At 37.4% G+C, this 27,845-nt stretch overlaps 1 protein-coding gene across 1 annotated transcript in view; it reads right to left on the bottom strand.

The window, feature by feature from the left end:
* LOC101050874 (uncharacterized) overlaps nucleotides 1-27,845 on the bottom strand; it is an 891,623-nt gene that overhangs the window by 633,622 nt on the left and 230,156 nt on the right. The window lies entirely within an intron of this gene.

Here is a 27,845-nt window from a genome sequence, read left to right as displayed (position 1 = left end):
AACTTTCAATTTAGAATTTCATATCAAGCCAAACTAAGCTTCATAAGCAAAGAAGAAAGAAATACCTTTATGGGCAAGCAATTGCTGAGAGATTTTGTCACCACCAGACCTGCCTTACAGGAGCTCCTGAAAGAAGCACTAAACAAGGTAAGGAACAACCAGTACCAGCCACTCCAAAAACATACCAAATGGTAAAAAGCATTGACACAATGAAGAAACTGCATCAACTAAAGGTCAAAACAACCAGCTTCCAGCAAAATGGCAGGATCAAATTCACACATAACAATTTTAACCTTAACTGTAAATGGGCTAGATGCCCCAGTCGAAAGACACAGAGTGGCAAATTGGATAAAAAGTCAAAACCCATCAGTGTGCTGTATTCAGAAAACTTATCTCACATGCAAGGATACACATAGGCTCAAAATAAGGCATGGAGAAAGATTTAACAAGCAAATCGAGAGCAAAAAAAAAAAAGGAATTGCAATCCTAGTCTCTGATAAAATAGACTCTAAAACAACAAAGATCAAAAGAGACAAAGAAGTGCATTACATAATGGTAAAAGGATCAATGCAACAAGAAGAGTTAACAATCCTAAATATATATGCACCCAATACAAGAGGACCCAGATATGCATAAAGCAAGTTCTTAATGACCTACAAAGAGACTTAGACTCCCACACAATAATATTGGGAGACTTTAACACTCCATTGTCAATATTAGACAAATAAACGAGACAGAAAATTAACAAGGATATCCAGGACTTGAACTCAGACCTGGACCAAGCAAACCTAACAGACATTTATAAACCTCTCCACCCCAAATCCATAGAATATACATTCTTCTCTGCACCACATCACACCTACTCTAAAATTGACCACATAATTGGAAGTAAATCATTCCTCAGCAAATGCAAAAAAAAAAAAAAAAAAAAAAAAAAAAAAAAAAAAACAGAAATCATAACAGTCTCTCAGATCACAGTGCAAACAAATTAGAACTCAGAATTCAGAAACTAACTCAGAACCACACAGCTTCAAGGAAACTGTACAATGGGCTCTTGAATGTTGACTGGATAAACAATGAAATGAAGGCAGAAATAAAGATGTTCTTCGAAACCAATGGGAATGGAGACACAATGTACCAGAATCTCTGGGACACATTTAAAGCAGTGTCTAGAGGAAAATTTATAGCAATAAACGCCCGTATGAGAAGCAAGGAAACATCTAAAATTGACACCGTGTCATCAAAATTGGAAGAGCTAAAGGAGCAAGATCAAAAAATCTCAAAAGCTAGCAGAAGACAAGAAATACCTAAGATTAGAGCAGAATGGAAGGAGATAGAGACACACAAAAAAACCCTTCAAAAAATCAATAAATCCAGGAGCTGGTTTTTTGAAAAGTTCAACAAAAGAGACCACTAGCCAGATTAATAAAAAAGAAAAGAATAATCAAATAGACTCAATAAAAAATGATAAAGGGGATATCACCACAGATTGCACAGAAATATAAACCACCATGAGAGATTACTACAAATAACTCTATGCACATAAACCAGTAAGCCTGGAAGAAATAGATTAATTCCTGGACACTTGCCCCCTCCCAAGCCTAAACCAGGAAGAAGTTGAAACCTTGAATAGACCAATAACAAGGGCTGAACTGGAGGCAGCAATTAATAGCCTACCAACCAAAAAAAGCCCAGGTCCAGATGGGTTCACAGCCTAATTCTACCAGACATACAAAGAGGAGTTAGTTCCACTCTTTCTTAAACTATTCCAAACAATCCAAAAAGAGGGAATCCTTCCCAAATCATTTTATGAGACCAACATCATCCTGATACCAAAACCCAGAAGAGGCTGAACAAGAAAAGAAAACTTCAGGCCAATATCCATGATGAACATAGATGCAAAAATCTTCAATAAAATACAGGCAAACTGATTGCAACAGCACATCAAAAAGCTTATTTATCCATCACGATCAAGTAGGCTTCATGCCAGGGATGCAAGGCTGATTCAACATATGCAAGTCTACAGTTATAATACACCACATAAACAGAACCACGACAAAAATCACGTAATTATCTCAATAGATGCAGAGAAGGCCTTCGACAAAATTCAACAGTCCTTTATGCTAAAAACTCTGAATAAACTAGGTATCGATGGAAGATATCTTAAAATAATAAAAGCTATTTATGACAAACTCACAGCCAATATCATACTGAATGGGCAAAAATTAGAAGCATTCCCTTTGAAATCTGGCACTAGACAAGGATGCCCTCTCTCACCACTCCTGTTCAATATAGTATTGGAAGTTCTAGGCAGAGCAGTCAGACAAGAAAAAGAAATAAAGGGTATCCACTTAGGAAAGGAGGAAGTCAAATTGTCCCCATATGCAGAAGACATGATTGTATACTTGGAAGATCCCATCATCTCAGCCCAAAATCTCCTGAAACTGATAAGCAACTTGAGCAAAGTCTCAGGATACAAAATTAATGTGCAAAAATCACAAGCATTCCTATACTCCAATAACAGACTTAAAGAGAGCCAAATCAAGAACGAACTGCCATTCACAATTGCTACAAAGAGAATAAAATACCTAGGAATACAACTAAAAAAGGATGTAAAGGACTTCTTCAAGGAGAACCACAAACCACTGCTCAAAGAAATAAGAGAGGACACAAACAGATGGAGAAACATTCCATGCTCATGGTTAGGAAGAAGCAATATAATGAAAATGGCCATAGTGTACAAAGTAATTTACAAATTCAACGCTATCCCCAACAAGCTACCAATGACCTTCTTCACAGAACTGGAAAAAAAACACCTTAAACTTCATATGAAAACAAAAGAGAGCCTGCATAGAAAAGTCAATTCTAAGCAAAAAGAACAAAGTGGGAGGCATCACACTACCGGACTTCAAACTATACTACAAGGCTACAGTAATCAAAACAGCATGGTACTGGTACCAAAACAGAGATATAGACCAATGGAATAGAATAGAGGCCTCAGAGGCAACACCACAAATCTACAACCATCTGATCTCGACAAACCTGACAAAAACAAGCAATGGGGAAAGGATTCCCTGTTTCATAAATGGTGTTGGGAAAACTGGCTAGCTATGTGCAGAAAGCAGAAACTGGACCCCTTCTTGACACCTTGCACTAAAATTAACTCCAGATGGGTTAAAGACTTAAACATAAGACCCAACAGCATAAAAACCCTAGAAGAAAACCTAGGTAAAACCATTCAGGACACAGGCATAGGCAAGGACTCCATGACTAAAATACCAAAAGCTATGGCAACAAAAGCCAAAATCAACAAATGGGATCTAATTAAACTCCAGAGCTTCTTCACAGCAAAAGAAACAATCATTAGAGTTAACTGGCAGCCAAAGGAATGGGAAAAAATTTTTGCAATCTACCCATTTCACAAAGGACTTATATCCAAAATCTACAAAGAAGTGAAACAGATTTACAAGAAAAAAAAAACAAGCAAACCCATTCAAAAGTGGGCAAAGGTTAGGAAAAGACACTTTTCAACAGAAGACATATATGATGCTAACAAACATGAAAAAATGCTCATCATCACTGGTCATTAGAGAAATGCAAATCAAAGCTACATTGAGACACCAGCTCACATCAGTTAGAATGGCAATCATTAAAAAATCTGGAAACAACAGATGCTGGAGAGGATGTTGAGAAATAGGAACACTTTTACACTGTTGGTGGGAGTGTAAATTAGTTCGACCATTGTGGAAGACAGTGTGGCGATTCCTCAAGGACCTAGACATAGAAATGCCATTTGATCCAGCAATCCCATTACTGGATATATATCCAAAGGGTTATAAATCATTCTATTATAAAGACACATGCACACGTATGTTCATAGCAGCACTGTTTACAATAGCAAAGACCTGGAACCAACCCAAATGTCCATTGATGATAGACTGGACAGGGAAAATGTGGCACATATACACCATGGAATACTATGCAGCCATAAAAACTATGAGTTCATGTCCTTTGTAGGGACATGGATGAACCTGGAAACCATCATTCTCAGCAAACTGACACAAGAGCAGAAAATCAAACACCATATGTTCTCACTCATACATAGGTGTTGAACAATGAGAACACCTGGACACAGGGAAGGGAGCATCACACACTGAAGTCTGTAGGGGGAGCTAGGGGAGGGAGAGTAGAGGGTAGGGAGTTGGGGAGGGATAACTTGGGGAATAATGCCAGATATAGGTGATGGGGATGGAGGCAGCAAACCACATTGCTGTGTATGTACCTATGCAACAATCTTGCATGTTCTTCACATGTACCCCTGAACCTAAAGTACAATGTGTGTGTGTGTGTATGTGTGTGCGTGTAAACACAGTATTTATGAAATCAAATAGCTTTTTCTTCAAGTTTCAAAGACCTTTGAAAACATAGTTACACTTGATGATCACATTCTCTTTGAAATACAAACCAGCTTTTTAAAATCCCTTCCTTTTGAAATGCAATAAAAATCTGAAAATGAATTTTTCATCAGAAAGAAATTTTCATTAAAAGTACAGAACATTAGTATTTCTGGAAAAAACCTAGGAAATACAGACATCTACCCTTACTGACTTTATTCATCAAATTCAAAGACATAGAACATTGAGGTGATCCTAGACCTTGCTGTTAAAAGGGAAGAAATTATTTACTCAGGTTCCTGACTTTAGCAAATAAGATATTATCCCAATTTAGAGATGAGCAACTGAGAACTAAAGAAATTGACTCTCTCAAGGTCACAGTTGGTAAATTGAGAAAATACCATTCGAATCCAAAGTCTATGCCTTCTAACAATTTCTTCTAAAATGTTACTTTTAAATTGGTCGTAGATGAATGAAAATAAAGTTTATGATCACCACAAACATTTTTCAATGATTTATTTTAGAGAATTGTCTATTTCAAATTAAATAATATTTATTATACTCAAAAAAAGTTGTAATGATATCTGTGAGACTTCAAAAATTAAAGAAGAAGGGGTTGCTAAGGAGTCACTCTACTTATATCACATCCCCTTTCTGCTACTTTCCTGCAGAATGAAATGCATATCAATGAAATGTGTATCAGTAGACCAAAATGAATTAAATTCAAAAATTTAAGATAAAAGTTGGCTGAGGCAAAAGAAAAGAGAAGACAAGGAAAAAAAATGGAAAGTAGAATGGATACAAGAAATGGCCACCTCCATGATGTAAGATAGCAAGAATTAACAACACAAGCATACCTAGGAGATACTGCAGGTTGGGTTCCAGACCACTGCAGTAAAGTGAATATCACAATGAAATAATTTTGCATGAATTTTCTGCCTTCCCAGTACATATAAAATTTATCTTTACTCTCTGTAATATGAAATAGCATAATGTCTAAAAAATATACACATACCTTAATTTTAAAATGTGTTATTCCTTAAAAATGCTAACAATCACCTGAGTCTTCAGCAAGTCATCTGTTTGCTTGTAGAGGATGCTGTCTCAATGCTGATGACTGCTGACTGACCAGAATGGTAGTTGCCAAAGATTGGTGTGGCTGTGGCAACTTTTAAAAATAAGACAAAAATGATAGGTAAAATATTTCAAGGTGCCAACTGAAGATATGAAAGAATTACCAGGGCCCCCATTTGACTACTCCTAAACATCTATTTTTGTCCTCCTTTCTCTGGGAAACTATCTAAACTGATGCCTTATCTATCTCTTCCTGAATAACCAAAGGCCCCTTAGGGGGAAATTTGCCCCAAATTACTTTCTTGCCTATCTGGGTTTCCATCTTCCCCCAGATCTTAGTCTTGTAATGAATTCTTCACAATCTTTGTTAGCTATTAAGTATACATATAAAACTGGGGAGCAGGGCAGATACTTTACTATTCCCCAATGGGAGGGATGTTTCAGAGAACCAGGTCTACCATAACTGGAACTAGAAGTCAACAGAAAAATTTCTTAAAATTTCATTTCCCTAGACCTCATGCCCTCGTGGCTACAAACAGCAGTTTCCCTTAAAGTCTCTTTCCCATCCACCCTGTAAACTTTTCAGCAAAACATTTTCAAATTCTTCTGGAAACAGGCTAGTTTTCCCTTCTTTCACAAATCATATTTTTCCTTACTGACATCTCTCTGTTTGTTTAAATAAACTAGACTTTCTATTTCCTTGAGTTTTCCCTCTCAACCATCATTCTGATTTTTATGAAAAACAAGGACAAGAAGCAGATTCTGTGCCTGATGGGAATATGTGTAGTTTTTATATCTTTATTGTTATCCATATTTTCTAAAGTTTCTACAACAAACGTGATTTTTAAAAATAATCATTTTAATGTTGTAATGCTTAACAGATCTCAGAACATATGCTACTATTTCATAACTAAGCATAATTTGATATCTACCTCTGCAAAATCAAATCACCATTATCTATTTGCACCAGTGAATTCCCTCTCCTTAGGACTTTAAAACTTTGCAGCTACTGTCATGTAGAAAATGAATTCCCACACAGGTATCCTTGCTTTAACAACAGACTCACAATTCTGTTTCCAGGCTTCCCTTTTAGCTTTCACTTTTATTTATTTGGCACTCCTTTCCCCTTTTCTCAGTAGTGTAATGGGAATACCATTTTTTGAAATATTTTTAGATGCATTTTCTTATCATGTAAATAACTTTGTCCTGTGACTCACTGACCACTCCTTACCCAAGAAAGGACTGACAGCAACTAGAACAGTATAATTCCTGCTCAGCACTGACTGAGAAATTAGATTTTTTTAAATCCCTAACAAGATAATGGTCTAGAAAGCAAGTCTTGATAGAAAAAGAAACTTTTTTTTTTTTTGAGACAGTGTCTTGCTCTGTTGCCCAGGCTGAAGTGCATCATGGCTCACCACAGCCTAGAACTCCTGAACTCATGTAATCTGTCTGCCTCAGCCTCCTCAGTAACTGAGATTATATGCAGGCCCCACCACAGCTGGCTAATTTTTAAATTTTTCTTCTCTAGAGATGGGGCCATGATACGTTGTCCAGGATGGTCTCGAACTCTTGGCCTCATGCAATCCTCCCACTTAGGCCTCCCAAGTGCTGGGATTACAGGCATGATCCACTCTGCACCTGGCTTTTTACATTTACTTTTAGAGACAGGCTCTCACTCTGACACCCAGAAGTACAGTGGTACAATTATGATTCAGTACAGCCCAGAATTTCTGGGCTCAAGTGATCATCCTACTTCAGCCTCCTGAGTAGCTGCGTCTAAAGGTGTGCACTACATAGCCATGCTAGTTTTTGTAAGTTTTTTGGAGATGAAGTCTTGCTCTATTATCCAGGCTGGTCACTAATTCCCAGGCTCAAACAATCCTCCTGCCTAGGCCTCCTAAAATGCTGGGATGAGAGTCATAAGCCACCCCACCTGGCCTGTCTTATAAATTCTTAAAGTTACAATTAATATATCAAGAGCTAAGCCTCAGTCTCTGGGCATCAGGAGAGATACCTCAGGCTGTGAGATAAAGCTGTCCCTGCCATGCCAAAAGCAGGAAACCCTGCCCATTGAGGCCCCATAGACTGCAGGAGGGAGAGGGAGACAGAAATAAAACATAAAGACATACACCTGGTATAAAATTCCAGGGAGGAGATACATAAGAGAAATTGAGGGATCTTGTGTGACGTACCTGAACTCTAGGAAACTAGAACACAGGAAAGCCCATCACAAATGCAAAATGCTACATCAAAGCAATGCCAGCAATATGACATAAACAGGTAGAGAGAGGACTAGAGTAAGCACTCCTTAGCCTCCCTTGGATGCTAAGATAAGGTGACGTAGAAGGAACCTTAAAGTCACTGCAAGCCTGGGCAAAGGAGCTGAGTTGAAGGCATGGAACTCTCATGGAACCATACTGATGATGAGCAATGACTGTTCCAGCAGCGGTAAACCTGATAGCCACAGCGTGGGTGAAGAGCATGGTTCAGACTCAAAGAGGACTATAGTTCAGTGAAAACTATTGCAAGGTACATGGATGTGCTTTGGTCAAAGAATAGGCCCACATAAACGTCCTGCATGACTCAGCAAGTTTGTAATGCAGGGGCACATTTCCAAGTATAATGTAAACACAGCTATGTAGCCATAACATGGGAATGCCATCACTTGGCTCTATACCATTATTGTCTATATAAGGTATAATTGCCCTGCTGACACTGTACAGACATGCTCACACCCAAAGAGAGAAAGAGAGAAAGAGACAAAACTGTTCATCTTTGCTGACCTTTGCAGCTGACCCTGAAGGAAAGGAAAAGTTGGTTGTGCAGTTGTGCATGGGAGCAGCTGGAGCAGGTAGCAACAGAGACAGGGATAGAGAGTGTAAAAGAGCTACTGAATAAAGCCATAGTTCACCTACCTATGGACCCCTGAGTGTTCTTTCAGCTATCAGTCATTCATCTACCCACTCCCTTCGGACCTCAGCCTGAGCTGAAACCTGACCCTGGGCCTGAGACTGTGTCGGTGCCAGATCTACAAGGGTGACAAGGTCTGCCTGATGCAAGAAAGTAAAGTGCCATTTTGTGTCCCACACATTGGCAGACAAGTGGCCAAAACTTATATCATGATGTATATACTGCAGTAGGAATCAAAAGGCACAAAGAAAAGCAGAGGACCCCCTGGCAGATTCAAGGTCCTTTACCCAGCTCCACAAAGGGCTTTCATTGTCACCATGTACCAGGCACCATCCATCTCAAAGTGGTATCTACACCCCCATGTTAATTACAGCATTATTCATAATAGCCAAGATGTGGAAACAACCTAAATGACTGTTGAGTGAATGAATAAAGAAAATGTGGTATATACGTACAATGGAGTATTATTCAGCCTTAAAGGAGGGAGAAAAGAGGAATGAGAATATGAATCTCTGAGCCTTTACTAAAAGAGAATGAATTTTCTGAAAGACACTATTTAAACAGGCAGAGACTCAAACTCAATTGATTCAAAAGTTGGTTTCTTCCTTTTTATCTCCGCCAACCAGGATCATGGGATTCATGAGAAAAATTAGATACATTATAGAAAATAAACATTTATTAAACACAGAAATATACCTACTCATAAACATTTGATTTATGACAAAGATGGCAGTAGGAAAAGATCTTTTCGATTTATATAGCTGAAACAATTAGATTATCATATGGGGAAAAACAGAATTTGACTTCTACATTGCTCCATACACACATATCAATTTCAGATGGTGAAACAAGATGTCTTTTAGAACTGTCCTGCTCAATTTGATAGCCACTAGTCCCATGTGGCTATTAAACACTTGAAATTGACAAGTATGAATACTACTGAAGCTGTGTCAAATCTACACCAGATTTCAAAGTCTTAGTATGATTTATAAAATATAAAATACTGATAATTTTTACATTGAATAAATAATTGAAATGCTAATATTTGGAGTACATTGGGTAAAATAAAATATATTGTTAATATTAAATACACTTGCTTTTACTTTTTTAAATATTGAAATTTTTCAATTAAATATGTGGCTGTCTTTATATTTCTTTTGGACAGCTCTAAGATAGAAGATATTATTAGAAAATATCTTCTTAACTCGTTAGGAAAAGATTATTTAAATGGAACAGATAATCGCTAATCATAAAGAAAAAGAATGATGAATTGTACCACACTAAAATTAAGACTTCTGTTCATCAAAATGCACTATTAGGAAAATTAAAGGTAAGCCACAGAGGGGGAGAATATTTTGGCAGCACAAAAAACTAACAAAGGGTCAGTAGACAAAACATGTTTTTTAAAAAGTCTGCTACAATTCAATAATAAGAAAGACAACACAATTTTTTAACAGACAAGATAATTTAATAGGAAATTTATAAAGAGGAAATCTAAATGGCCAATAAGCATATGAAAAAAATACTCAGCCTTATTATAATCATAAGAATACAAATTTAAACCACAGTGAAATATGACTACACATGTACCAGATACACATAAAATGGAAAAGCTTAACAATGCCACATTTTGGCCAAGATATTAAATCACAGGAAGTCTTCATACAAATTTCAGATTGGTGCAACCAATTCAAAAATTAATTTGACATTATCAACTAAAAGTTGAAGAAAAACACTAAGCAATTTCCTCACCTAAGTATATACTGTTGGTGAGAATGTTGAATACTGTAGTCACTATGGAAAATAGTATGGAAATTTCTAAGAATGTTGAAAATAAAACTACTATATGATCCAGTATTCCACTTCTGAGTATATATCCAAGAAAACTGAAATCAGGATCTCAAAGAGCTGTCTACACACCATGTTCATTACAGCATTATTCACAATAGCCAAGTTAGGGAAACAACCTGAGTGCCTACTGGATGAATGAATAAAGCAAACGTGGAATGTACATACAATGAAATATTACTTAGACTTAAGAAAGAAAGTTCTGGGGCCGGGCGTGGTGGCTCAAGCCTGTAATCCCAGCACTTTGGGAGGCCGAGGCGGGTGGATCACGAGGTCAAGAGATCGAGACCATCATGGTCAACATAGTGAAACCCCGTCTCTACTAAAAATACAAAAAAATTAGCTGGGCATGGTGGCGTGTGCCTGTAATCCCAGCTACTCAGGAGGCTGAGGCAGGAGAATTGCCTGAGCCCAGGAGGCGGAGGTTGCGGTGAGCCGAGATCGCGCCATTGCACTCCAGCCTGGGTAACAAGAGCGAAACTCCGTCTCAAAAAAAAAAAAAAAAAAAAAAAAAGAAAGAAAGTTCTGCCATTTCTGGAGGGCATTACGAAAAATGAGATAAGCCAGTCCAGTCGCAGGAGGGCAAGTATGCATAATTCCACTTTTAGGAGGCCTCAGAAATAGTCAAAGTTAGAGGAAGAAAATATGATGGTGATTTCCAGGGACTGAAGAAAGGAGAAACGTGGAATTTTTGCCCACTGAGTATCAAGTTTTAGTTATATAAGATGAATAAGTTCTAGAGATCAACTGTAAAATACAGTGCCTAAAGTTAAAAATACGGTACTGGGCACTTTAACAGACATTAAAAGGATAGATCTCACGTCAAATATTCTTACCACAAATACACACACACACGCACGAAAATTTTTGGAATTAACAGATATGTTTAGTGCTGTGATTGTGGCAATGGCATCACATGTGCATGCATATGTCCAAACGCATCAAAATGTATATACCAAATGTGTGCAGTTTTATGTAAACCAATTAAATTTCAATAAAGCTTTAAAAATGCTATTGCATACTTACTAGATTTGGAAGTTTTCTTTGCAGCAAGAATTTTTTGACATTTATTTGTCTTAACCATTACTTAAAGGCTATTCCACAGTCATATTTATAAAGTTTCTCTCTAGTTTTATTTTCTAATGAGAATTAAGAATTTAGTATTTGCTAAAGGACCTCCCAATTTATTTCATTTTAAAATTTTCTATTAAATATGTATCTTAAGATGTTGAATAAAGCTTGAACTATCTGAAGTACTTGTTAGTCTTAAAAGGTTTACCTCTGGTATGATTTTCTGCTGTTTGTTATATAAGTATTGCTTAAAGTTCATGACAATGCTAAAATAATTTGTTAAGCCGTTATCTACATTGACTACATTTTTCTGTATTTATGTTATAGTTTATAATTAAAACCATGAGGAAAAAAGAGCTACCAATTTCCTTGCATATTTAAGTAATAGCATGTTAACTTTGCCACCCTCCTGTAAGTAATTTATTATATAGCCTACTTCTTTCTTGTGACCATTTCAGCTATGACATCCTGCTCCTTTTACTCTAGGACAAGCTTTCAAGAGATACAAATTTTTGTTATCACTATGTCCATCCAAATATTTCTCAATAATCCAGCCCAACCGTATGTTAATATTTAAATACCTAAATATAACCATAATGTTATCAATTAATTTTTAGTCTCTGCATATACAAGCAGTATTTTCTCTCCATTCAGGTTGACTATTGCTAATTGAAAGAATAAAATTAAAATACTACTTTGAGAATGCCATTTAAAAAAAGAAGTTTTAAACTCTAAAACACATACAAATGTTTGGCATTTGGTTAAATTTTTTATCAGTAAAATATATCACAGAGGAATTACTGTCAACCAAAAACCTTACATTAGGCTCTCCCCTGTTGTATTACGGTCCTAAGGCTGCATTAAAACAGTACTACAAACTTAGTAACTTAAAACAGCAGAAACTTATTCTCTCACAGTTCTGGAGGCCAGAAGTCCAAAAGGTGTTGGCAGAACCACAGTCCCTCCAGAGGATCTAGAGGAGAAAACTTCCTTGCCTCTTCCGGGTTCTAGTGGCCATGGAAATTCTTGGCTTTTTTGGTTTGTAGCCACGTCACGGCAATCTCTGCCTTCATCTTTACATAGTATTTTGCTTTGTATGGCTATGGTTTCTCCTCACCTGTCTCTTATAAGGGCATTTGTCATTTGAATTAGGGCCCACTCGGGTCATCTAAGATGATTTCATCTCAAAATCTTTAACTTAATTACATCTGCAAAGACATTTTTTCCAAATAAGGTCAAATTCACAGTTAGAGAAGGAGGTCACTGAGTAAATGCGTTATGCCTGTTATGAAGGAAAAAAGAAAAATGAAGGAAAGAAAGGAAAAGGGAGGGAAGGAGGGAAAAAGGAAAGAAAGACTATAGGAAATTAAAGGGATACAAGTATAATAGGAGTAACACCATTTTGCACTGGCATCCATGGTTAAGTTTCTAACAAAAGTATATTTTATATATATACATATATATGTATGTATATACACATTGTCGTATCCTACACACATTTATTACTGACTCTTAGGAGAACAGTATCTAGGTTTTATTTAACTTTGAATCCCAACCGCCAACCTAGTTATGCTTGACATAGTAAATAAGCAGGAAATAATGCAAAAACAATTAATATACATTATATAAAATAAGTCAACAGCTACTTACAAATATAAAATCATTCTGTAGCTACTTACCACTAGTTTTGCTTGGGTTCTGAACTGGCTTCAGCAACATCAGCTGTAATTAGTTACAACTGGGTTCAGAACTGGCTTCTGTAATTTGTTTGCCTGGGCTCAGAACTGACTTTAGCTACATCAGTTGTAGTTAGTTACAACTAATGTTGTTGACTGACATTCCTGCTTTATTTTGCTCAGCTGCCTGATGTTTTTAAAAATACATTATTTTCTTATAAGACACCTGAAAACCAATCATTGTGTTAAGCACTGACAACAAAAACAACAGAAAATTCAAACCTGGGGAGAGAAAGGAAAAACTGAAGTAAATGATAAAATAGATGTGGGTGTTTTTGCTATGGGAAATGAGAAGAAAAATCAGAAAGGTAAAGAAAGAAATTGACACAGTGCAAGTCAAAGCATTCTGACACGCCCTAGAGGATTTTATAAGAAATCCACATGAATAGCACAAAGCCATGAATGGTAGAGAAAAGAGAAGAGACCCTCAAGGAATTGACCATAAGATGGAAAAAAAAATTCTCTTACATAAATGTAGAATTGGAATGGTTTATCTTAGAAAGAGAAAAAAATAGTCCACCTACATACAATTTCTCAATGGAAAAAGAAACTGTAATGTCAATACAAAATCAGTCCAGGCCAGTGGCCCACGCCCACAATCCCCGCACTCTGGGAGGCTGCAGTGGGTTTCGAGACCAGCCGGGCCAACATGATGAAACCCTCGTCTCTACCAAAAATATAAAAAGTAGCTGGGCTTGGACACACCTGTAATCCCAGCTACTCGGGAGGCTAAGGCAGGAGAATCCCTTGAACCAGGAGGCAGAGGTTGCAGAGAGCTGAGATAGTGCCACACTGCCCTCCAGCCTATCAACAGAGTGAGACTTCGTCTCAAAAAAACAAAAAATGCCTACATAGTGGCTCACACCTGTAATCCCAGCACTTTGGAAGGGCAAGGTGGGCAGATCTCCTGATGTCTGAAGTTTAAGACCAGCCTGGTCAACATGGTGAAACCCTGTTTCTACTAAAAAATACAAAATATTAGCTAGGCATGGTGGTGTGCAACAGTAATCCAGCTACTGGGGAGGCTGAGGCAGGAGAATAGCTTGAACACAGGAGGCGGATGTTGCAGTGAGCCAAGATCGTGCCATCGCACTCCAGCCTGGGTGATAGAGCAAGACTCCATCTCAAAAAAAATAAAGAAATATAAAATCACTGTCAAAGGCATGTAAAGCCAACTCTAAGTTGTAAAATAAGTTGTAAGTCTATCCTTAGACATGATAAAAAGTACACTTCTTTGAATAAAAATTTAAAGCATGATCATTTTGTTATCACTCAAGTGCCAGTAACTATCCAGCTAGTATTATGCCTGCTCATTTGTTCCCAGAAATGTGTGTTTGTGCATGTGTGGGTGTGTGTGGGTACTGAGTGAACAAAATGATTTCATTCTGTTTCAGCTGAGATTTCAGTCAGGAACAACTGTAGTTTCTTTCTTGGTGTGTGTGATTATCTGTAAAGTATATCAATACGTAACTTAACATTTTTGGAAAAATTCCTGAAAGATTATCCAGTGAGTTAGGAAGGATAAAATTTGCATAAGAATATCGTCACCATCAAAATATTTAATATTCTGGTAACAATCAAAAGCCAAATGTACTTAACTACCTCCTAATAGCCGAAATTCCTAGTGAAGAGGTAGCAAAAAACCTAAGAGCAGTAATTACGGAAAAAGGAACATTCACTGAGCAGAGGCCTTCATGATTTTTTCAGAAAGGTGGAAAGGAAGCAGCAAACTATTACATAAAGCTCCCAGCAAGGCCTGATGTGTAGGTAGTGGCTGGTCCATCTAATTGGCCCAGAAGAAGCCCAAGAGTCAAGCCAGGAGGTAGAAAGAATAGTAATGGAAAGAGGAGCTGAAATCGGTAAGACTTATAAAAGTCTGTCTATGGAATTATACCCTTCCTATTTTCTCTCTTTGCTCCCCACTCTGGCTCTCCACTGAGAGGTACTGCGTTTACTTCCTTTCACAAGCCATGCCATCTGCTTTAAAGAAATTAATCTTCTACCTCTGGCCCATCAGAGTAAATCCCTTCTCCTTTTGGAAATGATTCCTGCAGCTTCCCTGCAGGCTGCTGCTCTCTGTCTAATACAAAAAGTTCATAGTCAGCACTTCCAGATGCAACACCTTCTCTAGGAACATGAATAGAAAATCCAAACTCTTTAATATTTCAGAGAAAGACACACAAAATTGAAAAACGAAGGCAAACAAGCAGCATCGACCCACAAATATTGATAATTCAGAAAAACAGAGAACAACAATTTTTGTCTTAATGAGGATGCTCAGTATGGAAAATATACTGTAGCAATAAATTACAATAGGATTCTATGCCAATGGAGCAGTTACAGAACTTTTAATATTGCCTTGGAAGGCTAAAACGTGTTTGCTGAAAATTAGGAGATAAAATACAGAAGAGCTAAAAGGTAAAGTTGAAAAAATGAGAATTAAAATGTGAAGGAAAAAATGAGAGACAGACCAGTGCTTCTCAAATATTAACGTGAATACAAATTACCTAGAGATCATGTTAAAATGCAAATTCTGATTTCATAGATGTGAGATGCTGCATTTCTAACAAGCTCCCGAGTGACGCCATTTCTGTTGGTCCACCAGCCACATTTCAAGTAGTAAAGACTTCAAAGATAGGTGCTTGTGAAATTTCAGAACAGCCGAAGAAAATTTTTAAAAAGAAGGAAATACTAAGAGTAGAGTCCAATATCAGTCTCAAATCATTATTTGAAGGAATTAAAAAGGAACTCAAAGTGGTCCCATCAGTGACCCAGGTTCAGTCTTCATAATGCGTTCCCTCCTGGTCTCTCTCCAGCAACTACAAGCCTATAGCATTTCAAAACAGGATTTGTTCCTCTTCAGCTTGTTTGCTCTTCAGCTCAACTCAGAGAATCATGATTTGTCTTTTAGGAAGACAAAATTTAATAATGGTAGAATTAAGACTAGGTCATACTAACCTGTACCAAATTACCTCTAATTTATTATTCAATCTAGACAAGGGAATACTTGGTTTCTACACCTAAACATCTTGAATATAGTTCTCATGTTAAAACAGAGACAATCATAGCAATATTCTGATACATATGGTCCTTTCCTTGTTCTCAAGGTAATATAATCACAAGCAAATTAGTTATAGCATCTTTCTTCCCTGTAGCTAACAAAGGAGCACAGTATTTAGTATACATTATATATCTTTAGTTTTTTTGTTTTTGTTTTTGTTTTTGTTTTTTTAGCTACAGGGGATCTCAGTATGTTACTCAGGCTGGACTTTGACTTCTGGGCTCCAGGGATCCTCCCAAATCCGCCTCCTTAGTAGTTGGGATTACAGGCACATGCCTTTGCACCTGGTTTATATCTTTAGCTTTTAGAGACTACATCACACACTTAACAGAATTGTTCCAAATACTTATCTAGGAAGCTACCAGTTTTGAGTAGTCCCAAAGCAATAGTTGACTCTGCAGTAGATTCAAATTACGGTACAAGCAGCCCTGCTGCTTGGGCTATGTTACTCAGAAGATCCAAAGGTGCTAGAGCTACCCATGATCTATAAAGATGCCCTGTGGATTTCTGGTCAATTTCAACAAGAGAAACACAGTGCAGACACCTTGGTTCTAGAGCAAGCTTATGATCTCTGCAGCAGAAAATCGTTCTCTATTTGAAAGATAATTCCTAGCATAATGAACCCTAATATACTATGAGTGCCTGAGTAGTGTACATCAAGCCACTACACAACTGGAGATGTTCATGATAAACTGGATATTGTCAGCCACCAAGTGATCAGGTTGAAATGTCACACAGCAGCAAGTCATGTGAAAAAATCCCATTTCTCAATAGCAGACCTGAGCAGACGCAAAAGGCACGAGTAAGTTATACAAATAGGCCCAGACCTTCATGTTGCCTAGCTCCACCGCAGTGATTACAACCGCTAAACTCATTCCTGCGGCTTTTTAGGGGTTCTTTAGATGAGATTATAAAGAAGGGAAAAACCTGAGCCGGATTCACAAATTTAATCAATCCTGATTCGTTAGTTTTTGCTGAAGACATTGCTGCCATAATACAGTCTCACTCAAGAATAATTCTGAAAACAGTGGTGAGGGGAAATTCCTGCAGTGGGCTCAAATTGGTGGATGGGTTTTCACGAAAATACCTGAAAGATTTGGTTTCAGTGAGAGGAACACCGGAAAGGCTGAAATACTGAAAATAAACTTTACCTCTTTATAATTTCTCCTACAGCCATGCCAAACTGTCTAACCTGAGAACTACTGATCTAAGAGACATTATTACAAAAACTAGGATCTGAGCACAGACATTTTCTAGGGCCCACAACATTCCATCACTTATTCACTGCTGTTTGACTTAATTACAAACAGCAGAGAGTATAAAATTCGGTCTCTCTTAAAAACACAATCCTTGCCCATAAAGAACTCCCATGTTAAAATCTCCATTTTCCTCCATTATCTAACACTAAGTATGAATGCATAATTCTAGAAAAGCTTGTTTTCTGGATTCACTTTAGGGACTGGAACTTTCAGAACTATAAGGTGTAGGTAGATGTAAACACACACATACAGACATGCACACGCATCCATATACAGAAAACCTGTTCAAACTTCCAACTTAGCATTTCTGGATTTCTCCTAAAAAGTCCAGAATTCAGATTTTAGAGACTACATCACACACTTAACAAAATGGTTCTAAATACTTATCTAGGGGGCTGCTAGGCTCCAATCTTCGAAGACGTCTTCTAAGACGATTGGAGTACCTGACATAAAATCCTTGCCACTGTCATTGTTATCACCACTCTTACTTCTGATTTATTCCCTTCTTTTCTTACCTCCTTCTTTTCTTCCATCTCCTGTCACTTCTCTTGTGACAGATTTCACACAGGAAAGTCTGCACTGTCTATTAATATCTCTGTGCTCTATAGTCCCCCTTGCTTTCTGTTTAGACGGAGAGTGGACTAATCATTAGAGTGGCAAGGTTTCCGTTTCCTTACTCATTGCATAAATGGGTTTAGAATATTTTTCCAAAGACACATTCATCTTTTATTTTTCTTAGTTCTGGGCTCAGTGCCACTTAGATGCTTGAGAGTACAAGATAACAAAAGTTGTTTATAAATGAATGTAGTAATTCCAACTGTGTTTATCATAGTTCCAATACTGATACATTTGCAAGTCTTTGCTTTTATTAAAAGTAGATACAAGAAATTGTTTTTGATGAACATGTCCTGCTTCTGCAGAATCATTTTTCTAGGCACTGTTGCTATTCATGTTGCTAATAAGACACTTTGATTTACTCATATATTTAATGAGCATTTGCTAAGTTCCTATTACCTTTGGATAATAGGAAATATAAAGGTAAGTAAGCTATAGTTTTGTCTCCTCAGGAAACCCGCAGTCTACGGAGGAAAGATACAAGTACACAGGTAATTTTAATATGATTCAGCAAATGCTATAGCAGAAACAAACACAAAGTACAATTGAAACTCAGTGGAAGGCAGATCTAACTCCCTTGTCAGGTCTGGAAAGTTCTCAGAAGTGTGACATCTGAGTCACATCTTGAAGAATGAATAAAAGTTTGCCAAGCTGAAAATCTATGAACTTGAGAGAAAAGAAACTATGTGTACCACAGCATGGAAGCACAGCTTAGCAATATATCTAGAGAACAATGTGCACATAATTAAGTGAAGGAAATAAGGTTCAGAAGAAGTGCAAGAATGCAAACCATAATGATCTTGTATGCCATACTAGAGATTCACCTTTAGCCTGAGGGGTAAATGGAAATCACTGAAGCATCAGAATACGCCTGCTTCAGTGATTCTTATGCATGAGAGTAGCATGATCAGATTTGCGCTTAACAAAATCACTTTGATCATACTGGAGGAAAAACTGGAGAAAGATAACATGAGAAACCAGATGATCAACTAAAAGAAATAAGAAGAACCTAATTCCAGTAGAGGCCAGAGGGTGATGGTAGAGGAGAGAGACTAGAGAGATATTTAGGAGATTAGATAAATAGAATGGGGTGATTAATTTGTATGTGAAGGAGGAGGAAGAGCAGAGGGGGGCGTAACATAAAAGGAAAGAGTCAAGCATAATGCCTAGATTTCCAATATGAAAAGCTGGATGACGGCTTTGGCTTCATGGAGTTAAACAATTTAGGGGCAGGAGAGTTTGGAGGTCAAGATGAAGAGTTGTTTTGGAAATGCTGAATTTGAACAGTCTATGAGCTAGCCTGATACAGATAAACAGATGGTTGCTATACATGCGTCAGATTTCTAGAGAAAGGCTAGACAGGTAAGACATCAGGGCTAGATAGATAAGATACATAGGTAGCAGTTTTTTGTTTGTTTTACTTTTTATTGTATAAATTTAAGGTGTTTAGCAAGATGTTTTAATATATACAAACACCTAGTAAAGTGGTTACTACAATCAAGCTAATTATATAGGGTGAAATGGAAAAAAACCCAAAAGGATAAGACCTAGAAATTAATATGCAGAAACCCTGCCCAAATGGAGACTAACATTAAAAATAACTTAGTTGGGCAGCACGCAGTGGTTCACGCCTGTAATCCCAGCACTTTGGGAGGCCAAGGCAGGCGGATCACAAGGTCAGGAGTTCAAAGACCAGCCTGGCCAACATGGTAAAACCTTGTCTCTAAAAAAAAAACGTAGTTGGCTCTGTCTTCTAAGACAAACCAATACAATTCCTTCAAGAAAAACTATATTTGTGATTTTTGTACATTGATTTTGTATTCTGAGATTTTGCTAAAGTTGCTTATCTGCTCAAGGAGATTTTGGGCTGAGATGATGGGGTCTGCAAATAGAGACAATTTGACTTCCTCTTTTCCTAATTGAATACCTTTATTTCTTTTTCTTGCCTGATTGTCCTGGCCAGAACTTCCAATACAAACATATGAAAAAAAGCTCATTACTGGTCATTAGAGAAATGCAAATCAAAACCACACTGAGATACCATCTCATGTCAGTTAGGATGGCAGTCATTAAAAAATCAGGAGATAACAGATAGTGGAGAGGATGTGGAGAAACAGGAGAGCTTTTACACTGTTGGTGGGAGTGTAAATTAGTTCAGCCATTGTGGAAGACAGTGTGGCAATTCCTCAAGGATCTAGAAATAGAAATACCATTTGACCCAGCAATCTCATTACTGGATATATAACCAAAAAACTATAAATCATTCTATTATAAAGACATGTGCACATGTATGTTTATTGAAGCACTGTTTACAATAGCAAAGACCTGGAACCAACCCAAATGCCCATCAGTGATAGACTGAATAAAGAAAATGTGGCACATATATACTATGGAATACTATGCAACTATTAAAAAGGATGAATTCATATCCTTTGCAGGGACGTAGATGAAGCTGGAAACCACCATTCTCAGCAAACTGACACAAGAACAGAAAACCAAACACCGCATGTTCTCACTCATAAGTGGGTGTTGAACAATGAAAGCACATGGACACAGGGAGGGGAACATCATGTACCAGGGCCTGTCAGGAGGTGGGGGGCTAGGGGAGGGATAGCAGGGAGTGAGGGGACTGGGGAGGAATAGCATTAGGAGAAATATCTAATGTAGATGCCTGGGGGATGAATGCAGCAAACCACCATGGCACGTGTATACCTATGTAACAAACCTGCACAACTCACACATGTACCCCAGAACTTAAAGTATAATTAAAAAAAAAAGAAAAGAAAAGAAAAACTATGTTATCTTTCTTAATCTTGCCATTTATCAAAACCAAACTCCCTCTTCTCTTAGGTTTTAGACATTTGTGCATTACACTTGTTATGTATTTTCAAATTAATGTAACCAAAATATCAATGGCCTCATGTATTTATTTCTAACCTTACTCTTGGGATGCTGCACAAGAGAGACCTTGCACAGATCCGAGGTGCCTCTTTTCAGTCTAATGTGTGTTGTTCTAGTCCAGATTTTTTTAATTGCTTACTAGAAATGAAAGAATTATGTCAAGCATTGAAAGAAATAATATTGAAACCTTATAGTCATTCCAACTTTTAAAGTATTCTAAATATTTCCTTCAAACAATAAATTCTGACCTCTTAAAAAATCAGTACAGTGGCCTCCTGATATAGTCAGCTTCCTACTTCATAAGGTATTCTTCATCATCTCATTCAAATTCTATGGTTCAAAGAATTCCTTTTAAAAGCAAGAACAAAAAATAATTTAGTAAAAGTTAAACATTATTCCTGAATCTCACTTCAGTATAGTCAGATTTTGCAGCACAATAAGGTTCTAATCACACCCTGATTGGTACAGATTTATGCAAAGAGTTTATACAAGAATTAGCGGACATTAAGAAAATCACTCCATGCATACTGATATGTGATTATGTCTGAAGACATGTAAAGCCACCCACAGCTGGAAACATGCTAAAATAATAAGGCTACAGTTAGAAATGCTATTTTAATTATGAATTTCTTTTCTATTTTTAGATAGTACTGATCTCCACTTGCATTAGAGATACATTATTTTTACTTAAATTTTTGTCCCTTACAGCTCCTATATATAGAAAATTTAAAAATACATATTACTGACGTATAACCAAAAAAATCCTAAGTTTTTATGTTCAGTTCAAAGAGAAAAAAATAATAATAAAGTCACAAATAAATATATGAACCTAATTAAATTAGATAAGTGAGGTTTAAGATATGTTCGTGTGATACAAATATTGTTATCATGAACATAGGAAGGATAAAAGACATACTTCAAGGCCACCCAAAAGAACTACACTGCCCTGTTATTGATCTCTTAGCTTTGAGATTATCTCTGAATTATCAAGGAAGGGAATTAATATTTATTGAGCAGGCACCTAACCAGTTATATATTAATGCACACTTTACCAAATTTACTTTTCAGTGTATAACTTCTTTTTCTTTTATGAAATGGAGCCAATATTATTGGAAAGTGTTATTATCTCCATACCATAAAGGAAAAAGAAGTTTATATAAAGCCCTTGTGATGGTTTTATATATGGTCAAATCCACTGCACAGGTGAAGTCTAATTGTCTTCTCCTTAACTGTGGGGGGATTTAGTGACCTGGAATATGGCAAAAGTATCAGCTTGTGTCTCCTGAGACTGAATCATAAAACTGACACTGAGCCCTCCTACCTGTTCCCTCTCTTTCATGGATGGCTCATTCTGAGGAACACTAACTGCCATGTCATGAAAATACTCAAGCAGCCTGTATTAATCACCTTGGTCTCTCACACCATAGACAGTGTGACTTAAACAACAAATTGATTTCTCACAGTTCTGGAGACTGGCAAGTTCAAGAGCAAAGTTCTAACCTATTCAGTTCCTGGTGAGAGCTCTTTTCCTGGCTTACAGGTATCACTCTTCTGTGTCCTCTCATGGCAGAAAGACAGCGCTCTGGTGTCTCTTTCTCTTTTTGTAAGTGCATCAGCCTGATCAGATTAGGGACCCACCGATAAGCCTTCATTTAACCTTTTTTACCTCCTCATAGGCCCTGTCTCTAAATACAGACACATTTGGGGTTAGGATTTCAACATATAAATTTTGGAAGAACGCAAACATGCAGTCTATAACACAGCTCTGTGGAAAGGTTAATATGGTAAGAAACTAAGGCCCTCTGCCAACAGCCATATGAGGGAGCTAGCTTGCAGGGGTTTCTTCTAGCTCTAGTTAAGCTTTCAGATTACTGTACCCATGGTCAATATCTTGAATGCAACCCCATAAGAAATCCTGGGGCAGAGTCATCCAGTTAAGGTGATCCCATATATCTTACACTAAGTATGTAAATATCTTACAGTGTGAGACAATAAACACTGATTGTTTAAGTTGCTATTTAGGGGGATAATTTGAAAGCAATAGATAGTAAATGGCAAAACAGGAATTAGAAGCCAGGTTTTTCCAATTGTTGAAGTGTACATGCTCTTTCCACTACCCATACTGCTTCTTCAATATTTATTTAAAAGCTCATTCATGTATTGTGAGAGTTCACATATACAAATTCAGTTAATCCTTATAGCAACTTTGAGATAATGTTTTATAATACCACACAAAAAGTATATTTTTATAATTAAAAATAATTTTTAAATAAATTACTTTGATGTTATGAAATTGGTTGTACCTCCAAAGAATGTTTCAATCAATCTACCTCTCTCCAACCCCACTATGACTGCTCTGATCTATGCCACATCATCCATAGCCAGGATGACCTCAGTGGCCTAACTAGTTCCTTGCTTTTATGGTTTTCTTCCCAAATTGTTCTTCACATAGCAGTAGTGAATATTAAAGACGTAAATCAAACTATGATAATCTCCTTCTTAAAATCTTTCCATGACTTCATGTGATTCCTTTTGCTGGTTACACGTGAAATACCTAAATGACAGTGAATGGTACTAATATGGTTACTTAATTGATGGCAAATCATTGCAACTACAATGTAATACATATGCGTGATGTTTCCTCATTCATTTCTTTTCATTTCCCCACAATGGTCTTTCTTCTGTCCAATGAACCCATTCAGTCCTCAGTCTGGATTCAGGATCTTTGCAACTAACAACCAAGAAAGAAGATGAGCTCATTCTCCTTGGGGAAAATAAAGAGAACTTTGCCTTGCAACTTGGATACCGACTCAGTCACAGTAGAATAGTGCACTATGCAGAGACCCAAGGCTCCCTTTCTAGGCCCTACCACTCTGGAAACATTTCTAGACACAGCCTGGGGCAAGAGGGAACCTGCTGCCTTGAAGGGAAAGACCCAGTTTTGGCAGGATTCATCACCTGCTGACTAAAGAGCCTTTGGGCCTGGCACAAACACAAGTGCTACCCAGGGAATGCTCACATGGGCCTTGGATGAGACCCAGACCTGTGCTGGCTTCATGTGTGACCCAGTGCGTTCCCAGCTGAGATAGCCACAAGGAGAGACTGTTTCTGCTTGAGGAAAGGAGAGGGAAGAATAAAGGGGACTTTATCTTGCAACTTAGGCACCAGCTGAGTCAGAGAGCGATAGAGAATTCTGTACCTTAGCTCTATATAGCATTTTTGAACCCACCCTTGGCCAGAGGGGAGCTTGCTGCCCTGAAGAGGGAGACCTATGCCTGGCAGAATTCACCACAAGCTGACTGAAATGCCCTTGGACCTTGAGTGAACATCAGTGGAGGCCAAGCTTCACCACAGGCATCATGTGGTGGTAGCCACAGGGAGAGACTTATTTTGCATGAGGAAAGGAGAGATAAGAGTGGGAAGAACTTTGTCTTGGGGCTTGGGTGCCAGGTCAGCTGCAGTAAAATACATACCCAGGAAAATTCCTAAGTTTCCCGACTCTAGGCCCTGGCTCCTGGATGACATTTGTGGACCTGCCTGGGGCTGAGGTGTAGCTCACTGTCCTGAAGGGAAAGGCTTAAACCTGGCTGAATTCATCACCTGCTCTCTGAAGAGCCCTTGGGCATTGGGCCAGGCAGCCGTCACTGTGGGACTCAGATGAGACCCAGTGCTGCACTGATTTCAGGCCTCACCCAGTATAGTCCCAGTGGTGGTGGTTAGAGGGGTGCTTGTGTCATCTTTCCCCAAGTTCCAAGCAGCTTAACACAGGGCTACTCTGGTATTTTGGAGGAAAGTAAGGTAAGAGAACAAAAGTCTCTGCCTGGTAATCCAGGAAATTCTCTTGGATCGTACCCAGGACCACAAAGCAGTACCTCTACAAGTCTGAAAGAGCCATAGTGTTACTGGGCTCAGGGTGCCCACTAATGTATATATGACCTCAGTGATCAATGATTTAGATCACAACACTCAATTCCTTTTGAAAACTCAGAAAGCCTTCCCGAGAAATATAAATACAAACAAATTCACACTGGAAAGACCTACAATAAATACTTAACTCTTCAATGCCCAGACATCAAATGAACATCACAAGCATTTAGACCATTCAGGAAAATGTGACTTCACCAAACAAACTAAATAAAGCACAGTGACCAATCTCAAAGTGAGAGAAATAGGTGACATTTTAGATAGAAAATTCAAACTAGCTGTTTTGCGGAAGCTCAGTGAAACCACAAAAGACCCGTAATAGCCAAAGCTATCCTAAGCAAAAAGCACAAAACTGAAAGAAACACATTATCTGACTTCAAATTATACTACAGAGCTCTAGTAACCAAAACAGCATGGTACTGGAACGAAAACAGACACACAGAAGAATAGAACAGAATAAGGAATCCAGAGATAAATCTATACATCAACAGTGAACTCATTTTCAACAAAGATGCCAAGAACATACATTGGGGAAATAACAGTCTCTTCAATAAATGGTGCTGGGAAAACTGGATTTCCATGAAGAACGAAAGTAGATCTCTCTCTCTCATCACATAAAAAAATAAAATCAAAATGGAGTAAAGACTTAAATATAAGACCACAAACTATAAAACTACTAAATGAAAACACTGAGGAAACTCTCTGGGACATTGGTCTGGGCAAAGATTTATTGAATAACACCCCAAAGGCACAGGCAACAAAAACAAAAATGCACAAATACAATTACATCAAGTTAAAAACCTTCTGCACAGCAAAGAAAACAATCAACAATGTGAAGAGAAAATCCACAAATAGGGAGAAAATATTTGCAAACTAACCACCTGACAAGGAATTAAAAACCAGAATATATAAGGAGCTCAAACAATTTAATAGGAAAAAGTCTAACAATCTGATTTTAAAATAGGCAGAAGATCTGAATAGACATTTCTCAAGAGAAAAAATACAAATAACAGACATATAAAAAGGTGCTCTTCATCACTGATGATCAGAGAAACACAAATCAAGACTACAATGAGATATCATCTCACCCTAGTAAAAAATGGCTTATATCCAAAAACACAGGCAATAACAAATGCTGGTGAGGAGGTAGAGGAAAGAGAATTCTCGTGCACTGTTGAAGGGACCGTAAATTAGTATAACCACTATGGGGAAAAGCATGGAGGTTTCTCAAAAAATTAAAATAGAACTACCTTATGATCCAGCAATCACACTGCTGAGTATATTCTCAAAAGAAAGGACATCAGTATGTTGAAGCAATATCTGAACTCTGTGTTTACTGCAGCACTAGTCCTAATAGCCACGATTTGGAAGCAACCTAAGTGTTCATCAACAGATGAATGGATAAAGAAAATGTTATAGAGGCAAACCATGGAGTACTGTTCAGCCATATAAAAGAATGAGATCCTGTCATTTTCAACAACATGGATGGAACTGGAGTCAGTATATTAAATGAAATAATCCAGGCATAGAAAGACAAGCATTGCATGTTCTCACTTATTTGTAGGAGCTAAATATCAAGATAATTGAACTAATGGAGACAGTCAGTAGAAGGATGGTTACCAGAGACTGAGAAGTATGGGGTGGGGGAAGGTAGGGATGGCTAACAGGTACAATAATATAGTCAGATAGAATTATTAAGATCTAGTTTATAGCACATCAATGTGACTACAGTCAACAATAATGTATTGTACATTTTAAAATAACTAAAAGTGGTCGGGTGCAGTGGCTCATGCCTGTAATCCCAGCACTTAGAAGCTGAGGCAGGCAGATCACAAGGTCAAGAGATCAAGACCATCCTGGCCAATATGATAAAACCCCATCTCTACTACAAATACAAAAAGTAGCTGCGTGTGGTGGCATGCACCTGTAGTCCCAGCTACTCGGTAGGCTGAGGCAAGAGAATTGCTTGAATCCGGGAGACAGAGGTTGCAGTGAGCTGAGATCCACCACTGCACTCCAGTCTGGGTGACAGAGCAAGGCTCCATCTCAAAAATAAATAAATAAATAAACTAAAGTATAAATGGATTGTTTATACAGAAAAATGATAAATGCTTGAGGTGATATATTCTACAAATTTTGCCTAAATTAAATCCCAGATGATGTGACTCCGGAGCATTTATATTAAAACCACTACCTGCCCCCACTGAATGATGGCTGCCAGGAGATGTGGGGAGACACCCTGTCCTTGCTTTTAGCCATATCTCATCCTTACACATGCCTTACTCTAGGTTACAAAGGGTGACCACTGAATCAGGAAACACAAATACGAATAAATGGTTTATTAGCAACACATTATAATATACATTAAAATAATAATATCTGTATTCCCAAATGCTATGGCCACCCTATATACAAAACAGTGTGAACAACTATAGTCCCTACTCTCTGAGAGTTGATAAACTAAAATAAATAAATAAATGTTGCTGATAAAAGCACAAAATTGGCAAGAAAATTTAGCCAAAATAACCACATCAAACTCATAACTAAAAATTTAAAAGAAAAAGTTATGTGTCAGCAAATATGTCCAGTTTTTCTTCAACTGGTAAAGAAGAAGATATTCTCATGACACACAATTTTGTCTTGGTTTCTGTCCTTAAAATTGTTTCATTACACTTACACACCCAGCCAATCAAGAAATTAAAAATACATGTTTGAATCATTTACCCACTACTTAGTTGATTTTTGAACAAAACTTTTCTATTTTTTAAATTTTTTAATTGACAAATAACAATTATATATATATTTATTGTGTACAACATATTTTGAAATATGTATACATGGTGTATTGACTAAATTGAGCTAATCAATATATGAATTATCTCACACAGTTATCATATTTGTGATGGGAACACATAAAACCTACTCCCTTAGCATTTTTCAATGCATCATACAAAACTTTTCTTTACAAACTCCAAGCCAATGTCTAAAAAGTAAAAGTTGGATAAACTTTCTACCTGCTAGTTTTAGCAAACTTCACCTTCTCCTTGGA

This window comes from Saimiri boliviensis, chromosome 2 (genome assembly GCF_048565385.1).
Source record: "Saimiri boliviensis isolate mSaiBol1 chromosome 2, mSaiBol1.pri, whole genome shotgun sequence".
Taxonomy (NCBI): Eukaryota; Metazoa; Chordata; class Mammalia; order Primates; family Cebidae; genus Saimiri; species Saimiri boliviensis.
The sequence above is the reverse complement of the archived record's forward strand: the minus strand, read 5'-3'. Positions and strand labels throughout refer to the sequence as shown.